This window comes from Canis lupus, chromosome 2 (genome assembly GCF_003254725.2).
Source record: "Canis lupus dingo isolate Sandy chromosome 2, ASM325472v2, whole genome shotgun sequence".
In the NCBI taxonomy this organism is placed as follows: domain Eukaryota; kingdom Metazoa; phylum Chordata; class Mammalia; order Carnivora; family Canidae; genus Canis; species Canis lupus.
In genome coordinates, this window is record NC_064244.1 from 15,964,461 (window position 1) to 15,970,288 (window position 5,828).

Here is a 5,828-nt window from a genome sequence, read left to right on the forward strand (position 1 = left end):
ATGCTGTATCTCTGTGGGGACATGGTTGTGCTGTCTCTCTCTCTAAAGGCAGGGCTTCAGTTCCCTATGGCCCTCTTGGGTATCCCAGAGCAGAGCCCACTGATTTTTAAGTTCCAGATCTTAAGCCCCAGATCAAAAGAATTTATGAAATTAGGCCCCTCTGGTTTTCAGAGCCAATGTTGCGGAAATTTGTGTTCTCCAAGTGTGGGTTCCCCTTGTCAGGGGTAGTTGGTGTCTGGGTCTGTTCAACTATCCTCTCTGCACTATAGTGTCCCTTCCTCCTTGGGACAGTCTCACACTGGTCCGTTTAACTCCTGACCATGTCTTTACCCTTCCTATCCTCTTTGATGTGGCCTCTTCTCCACAGTTAACTGTGCAGACTTTGTTCTGTCAGTCTTCAGGTCTTTATCTGGGTTATTTCCACTGTTGTGAGTGTTATCTAGTTATATCCATGGGATGAGGTGACATTAAGATTTTCCTACTCTGCCATCTTCCTAGGAAATCTATATGTGGATTTTTAACTGGGGGCTGTGATGTCAGTGCCCCAAAACCTCTGTAGTTCAAGGTCAACTGTACCCTGAAATGATCACCAAATAAGTCTAGTTAATATCAGTCACCATATACTTTACAAATTTTTTTTTCTAGTGATGACAATGTTTAGGATTTGCTCTCTCAGCAACCTTCAATTATGCAACACAGTATGATTAACTACAGTCACCACACCTTGGCTGGGACTTCTTGACAGAAATGGAGGCAGATCTTCAGATTGCATACAGAACTGAGTAACCCAAATTTCACCCAGTCATATTGGCATATGAGTGTTCATAGCTTTCCCCTCATATCTGCTAAAGGGAATTTTGCCTATCTCAGCTTTGTTCCTGGGCTTTGACAGTGCAAGATTTGGGCTCAGTGAAAATGGAGAAGTTACAGGGACGCATTCTGGAAAGGACTGAGTTTTACCCATGGGAGAGGAAAAAGAATAGAAATTGAAGGAAAGAAACAGTGACAAGGAGAGATGAGACTCCTGAGTCTCAGGACTAAGGGAGTCCTGAGTGACACAGAGAGAAAGTTTTGGGGACCAACTACCATTTTATATGTAAGATGACTGTTAGAGATGGAAGAAAAGATTTTTCAAAGTTTTGTTGTGCCTCACCTGTGCTACCTACCACTGAGTCATGAGCATTTCTTTTAAATGCTAAGCCTCCAAACTTATGGTTAGTTTAATATTACTTCTTCAAGACATAGACTACAAGACATTTCAGCTTTTGTATGGGTTACAATATCCCATCTACTTTGGTCAACCCAAGGTTTCCACTCATCCTTTCTCTCCTACTTTTATTCTCCTTGCCAGGGTCAACTGCTTGTTAAGTTGCTCCCAAGTCCTGGAGTCCAGGGCTCCTTACACAACATGGAAGCCCAGAGTTCCCCCTGGCTCTGTGATTCATTTTCTCACATGGCCCTGGGCTGACACAAAATGCAACCAGTGTCTCTCCAATTTTCTTAGAAAAGCAGGTTAGTTATTTTCTGTATCTTCACAGCTAAACATACATGTGGCTACAAAAACAAGTAATGGGTTACAGGCACAGTGAAATCTAAATAATTGTTTTTAAAATCTATGATGAAAACATTTTTTTTAAAGGTTTATTTATTTTGGGGAAAGAGAGAGAGCATGCAGCCGGGAGGAGCAGAAAGACTCTCATACTCCCTGCTGAGTACAGAGGCCCATGTGAGGCTCCATCTCATGAGACTGGACTCTGAGATCATAATCTGAGCTGAAACCAAGAGTCTGATGATTTACTACTTAACTGACTGCACCACCCCGGTGCCCCTTTATGAAGAAAATTTAATCTGAAGGGTTGAGAGTGACAGATAAGGGTTTGACTTTGATGTGAGGCAGACAGGTTTGATCCCCAGCTCTGCCAATTATTAATCACCTAAATTTGAGCTATTAATATCATTGTTCTAGACTCAGTTTTCTTATATGTAAATAACGATAACGACATATACCCCCATGGTGTTTTTCATGAGGACTGAATGACATAATCCAGGTAAGATACTTAACAGGTGTTTGCTATTACCATTATTTAACATGGAGCAATTTAGATATTTGGGACAAGAGATCCATGAAAAGATCTTTTGTCATTCAGTGCCTGTTTTCATATCTATAATTCACCATTTTTTGGTTTTCCAGAATAGTCTGCCCCCAAGATATATCCTGATCTCTATCTTTTGCAGGATATAAAATTACTTTCATATGTGAAATGTCAGCTTTTTTTTCTTATTTCTCCTTGTACCACAAAGGTTTCTGATCTCCCAGATCCAAGTTTTGGGCTGGGTTAGGCCCAGGGAATGGTGAGCTTCCCACGTCTTCAGTGGGGAGGATGCTTCTCAGAGCACAGTGTCTGCGAAGGGGAGCTGGCCCTGAGATCTCAGGGCAGGCCACTTCTTCCTGGTGTACTTAGCCATGCTTCCATTGGGTTGCATCCCAATTTCAGTGAAGGGGATGGTCCTCACCACAGTCCATTCCTAGGACCTTCCTTTACCATGAACCACTGTAAAACACTCAAACAAAACAACACATTAAAAAAAATTGAGAACAGAGAAATAGATGGTTTGAGATAGAAATTAATTTAATTTAAGAGAGAGACAGCATGCACAAGCAGAGGGAACTGCAGGCAGAGGGAGAGGGAGAAGTAGACTCCCCACCGAGCAGGGAGCCCAACATGGGGCTTGATCCCAGGACTCTGGGATGCCCCTACCAATAATTATTTTAAATTAGTGAAAAAATACAACTACATGTCAACAATCGTGAAATAAAGATTTGGGACTCACCCCAAATAATTAGCAACAATTAAAGTGTGAAATGGGTGTGAAAAATGTGCAATGATTTTAAGATGACCCCTTCCCACTATTGATAAGTAACTGGTGACTTCAATAATTTTACGCAGGCTTCTGATAAGGGTCCTCTTTCTTACTGGTATTATGACAAATAAGATAAAAATAATTTCAATTATTTTATTTTGAAATCTCTCCCCCCCACCACCAGATATAATTTTCTTAAAATACCTTTTTTCCTAACTAGCTAAAAATCTTTGGCAACCCCTACTGGTCTTAGGATCTAGCCCAAATATCTCAGGCTGGTTAATGTAGGTAATTTCACTGTCGTCCAGCCCTTCCCTACAGAAATCTTTTGTTCCAGCTGGTATACTCTTCCTCCAAACATATATAAGCTTGTTGCTTCCTCAAAGATTTTATTCATGCTGAGCCCCAAAAGGAAGGCCCTCTTCTTATGGATGCTCTCAGACTGTGTATTTCTCTCTCTCTCAACTCATTTCTTCTCCTTCAATTCACGCCGATCTCTCACACTTTTGTTCTGCACTGGTCTGACCCCTTTACATAGAGACAACACAGGTATGGCTGGAGGATATAAGTAAAGAGTCACCCCAGTATCTTAAACATACAGTTCCCTACTTGAGGCAATGAAGGGCACCAGAAGAATAATTTGGATGGAGAAAATACGTATTTTTTATAAAGATTTTATTTATTTATTCATGAGAGACACACACACACAGAGGGACATAGGCAGAGGGAGAAGCACGCTCCCTCCAGGGTTCCCAATGTGGGATCCTGAGCCTGAACTAAAGGCAGACGGTCAACCACTGAGCCACCCAGGCACCTCGGAAATGTGTATTTTTATGAATGGCATTTTCAATTTTCCATATTTAAATACTGTTCCAACTTTATGTTTTAATTTTGTTTCACTGTAGCCCAATGCAACTCATAATACAGTTGATTTAAGATATATAATCTCAGCCTGAGTAGATAAATAAAGCAAGCAAATATTTTTCAAGGATAAAAAGGTCTTTGAAATGGGTTTCTAAAACTTCACATTCGATTTAGAAATTGGGTCTGTAACACATAGAAGCGATAAACTGCTTCTTGCAATATGATTTGTGAAGAGGAAACACACACTGTCTACAGATGGTGAGTATTTGGATTTGGCTTCAGCCAGGTAAAGCATGGCAGGTGAAAACCATTCTATCTTCCTGCACACAGAAATGAGGGACTGTGTGTTTGAGAGCACTTCCACAAAAAACTGATCCTATAGCCTTTTCAGCAGAGAATCCTGACTGGTCCAGTGAGCCATGGAAGATTTTTAAGTAGGGAAGGAAGAACCCCAGTGTCAAGGGAGGAACCCCAAGGTCATGGTCAGGCATTGTGCTCAGTGCTTTTTTTTTTTTTTTAATTTTATTTATTTATTTATGATAGTCACAGAGAGAGAGAGAGAGAGGCAGAGACACAGGCAGAGGGAGAAGCAGGCTCCATGCACCGGGAGCCTGATGTGGGATTCGATCCCAGGTCTCCAGGATCGCGCCCAGGGCCAAAGGCAGGCGCCAAACCGCTGCGCCACCCAGGGATCCCGTGCTCAGTGCTTTGATGTGTTGTCTCACTTAGTGATTTTAACACCCCTGCACGATGAGCGTTCTTATTACCATTGTGATGGTTAAGGAAGGTGCAATTATAGGATCAGTCCAAGAGTTGGATTCTTTATTGCAATCCTAGGTAAACAAAATAATGATTACCCATGACAGTTGGAATGCTCACTCCGGTGGGAGAGTTACATACAGGGAGACATGAAAGTAAGCTCAAGTTTACCAAGCCTTTAAGAGATGACACTTGCTCATAATAGACAGTGGCACCCAGAGTGACAGCATATGGCTTCCCAGCTAGTGTGGCACAGAGGCAACTGAGATCGCATTGTAGGTATCACACATTTATATTTTTATTTTCACAAATTCCTGGCAGATGTCTTGTTCTAACAAAAGTAGCACATGATGACAGTTTTCCAACAAATGGAAATGAAGTGTCTTGAGGAAGGGGTGTCTTTTCCTAATTTGTGTCACAGCACCAACTACATGAGGTGGTTTGAGGGCAGCGACTGTTAAATCACTAACAATTCCGTGGAACTCCATGCTGGTCTGCATTGAACTGGTGTTCCTCCTTCCACTATATCAATGTATCAAAACATCCATGGTTTCCATTACTGTGAGTACTCGTTGACTTTCCCTAAATAGAATTTTTAGAAAGTAAAAGGACTTGTGGTTAGAAGTCAGGAGAACTAACTTGAGTACTTGGGGGACTAAATCAATTTTTGCAGAAAACAGTTTTTATGTCTTGATTTCATAAAATTTTGTAATTGCCACCAAAGCTTTTCTAGTATGTATAAATGGCAAGGATGCTACTCCTTTGTTGTTGAATATCTGGCCTTATGTTTATGTGTGTGTGTGTGTGTGTGTGTGTGTGTGTGTATGTGTGTTGTGTGTTTTGTTCCCAAATTGTAGTCAAGAACTCATACAAAATATTCCAGCTAAATGAGGTTTAATCCTCCTCTTCCTTCTCTTCCTCATCCTGGTTAATCTGGAAGTAGCACAACTCATGACTCTCTTTGCTGCTAGCAACAATGTGCAACCAGCCATGCAGATTATTATTCTTCAAGTACTTTTTGGGTGAGATATTTCAAATACCTTTTGGAAAAAGGTTCCTCAGAAGTTACACTAATCTTGCTCTTTTTCTTTCGATGGTTACCACCTCTCCACCAAGATTCCCAGCTTTTTCAATCCCATTGATTCTCTCTTGAAGAAACTGCTCAAAATCGGCAGCATCCATGATTCCATCTTCTACAGGGTGGGTGCAATCAAGTGTAAATTTCAGAACCTGCCTTTCTTCTTCTTCTTCTTCTTCTTCTTCTTCTTCTTCTTCTTCTTCTTCTTCTTCTTCTTTTTTTTTTTTTTACCCTGCTTTGCCACAAGCTCTTTCATGGGCGCCAT

At 41.1% G+C, this 5,828-nt stretch overlaps 1 pseudogene; it reads right to left on the reverse strand.

Moving 5' to 3' along the window:
* Positions 1–5,235: 5,235 nt before the first annotated feature.
* Positions 5,236–5,828, reverse strand: LOC118353974 (60S ribosomal protein L22-like; annotated as a pseudogene).